This window comes from Sinocyclocheilus rhinocerous, unplaced genomic scaffold, assembly GCF_001515625.1.
Source record: "Sinocyclocheilus rhinocerous isolate Xijiao unplaced genomic scaffold, SAMN03320098_v1.1 scaffold33226, whole genome shotgun sequence".
NCBI classification, from domain to species: Eukaryota; Metazoa; Chordata; class Actinopteri; order Cypriniformes; family Cyprinidae; genus Sinocyclocheilus; species Sinocyclocheilus rhinocerous.
The window spans coordinates 1,027-2,460 of record NW_015625951.1 but is presented as its reverse complement, the minus strand read 5'-3'; the positions used below and the strand labels follow the sequence as shown (position 1 = coordinate 2,460).

The window sequence follows — 1,434 nt, the reverse complement described above, 5'->3', positions numbered from 1 at the left end:
AGGCCGCCAAAAACAACACTAGTGCTGAGGTGAAGTTGGAGTGCATGTCTGAAAAGTGTCCCATTTTATGTGGTCGTAAAGATGTTCTGCGTCTAAATAAGCGCAATTCTTGTCAATAAAAAAGAGACAGAAGCAGCAGTTGTGAGTGGGGTGGCCAACCCTAGCCCCGCCTCTGCGTTAACCGCATTAAATAATTTTAATGTGTTGAATTGAAAAAAATAATCACCTGCATTAACACACAAATTTGGACAGCACTAATTTTAACATATATAGTGTCACACAGAGAGACACATTTGTGTAAGCACTCAATTATATGTAACATCTTTTGTAAGAAAATAGTGTGAATGAAATGATCCTGAAGTGCTTTTTAAATTGATTGTTTAAAAAAAATATATCAGCATGTACTTTCTTGAAAGGATTGACTTGAATCTCTCTCTGTTATAGTTCAGTTCATCAGAAGAGATCAGAAGCAAAGTCCAGCTGTGTGTCTATGAGGAGTGACGCATCTGTGAATCAATCATTAGATTATAAGAGTGAAGATACAAAGACTGATCTCAGGTCTAATATTTCTGTAAAAGATTATTTGATTATGATACAGAATACATAAAAGACACTGTGCTCATTAGCTTATTTAATAATGCAGTATTTTATTTTTACAGTCATGAAGTCCTCAACCGGTTTAGATCTAATCTGATGAAGAGGTTTGGTCGTCTGTATGAGGGAACAGCGACGCAGGGAAACCCAACACTGCTGAATGAGATCTACACAGAGCTCTACATCACAGAGAGTGAGAGTGGAGAGATCAGTAATGAGCATGAGGTGAGACAGATTGAGACACAATCCAGGAGAGCAGCAACAGAGGACACAGCCATCAAATGCAGTGACGTCTTTAGAGCTTTACCTGGACAAGACAAACCCATCAGAACTGTGCTGTCAAAAGGAGTCGCTGGCATTGGAAAAACAGTCTCTGTGCAGAAGTTCATCCTGGACTGGGCTGAAGGGAAAGAGAATCAGGACGTCCAGCTCATATTTCCACTTCCTTTCAGAGAAATCAACCTGATGAAGGACAAAACACTCAGTCTTTCAGATCTTCTTCATGTCTTTTTCCCTGAAACTAAAGAAATGGAGATATCCAGTGATGAATATAAAGTGTTGTTCATCTTTGATGGTCTGGACGAGTGTTGTCTTCCCATAAACTTTGACACCAGTGAGACTCTACAGGATGCGACCAAAGAGACGTCAGTGCACATGCTGCTGATGAACCTCATTGTGGGGAATCTACTTCCCTCTGCTCTCATCTGGATCACATCCAGACCAGCAGCAGCTGATCTCGTCCCCTCTGAGTGTGTCCATCGAGTGACAGAGGTACGAGGCTTCAATGAGCCACAGAAGGAGGAATACTTCAGGAAGAGGATCAGTGATCAGAGTCTGGCC

At 41.3% G+C, this 1,434-nt stretch overlaps 1 pseudogene; it reads left to right on the top strand.

Moving 5' to 3' along the window:
- The first annotated feature begins 659 nt into the window (after positions 1–659).
- LOC107706635 (protein NLRC3-like) lies at positions 660–1,421 on the top strand (annotated as a pseudogene).
- Positions 1,422–1,434: the final 13 nt, after the last annotated feature.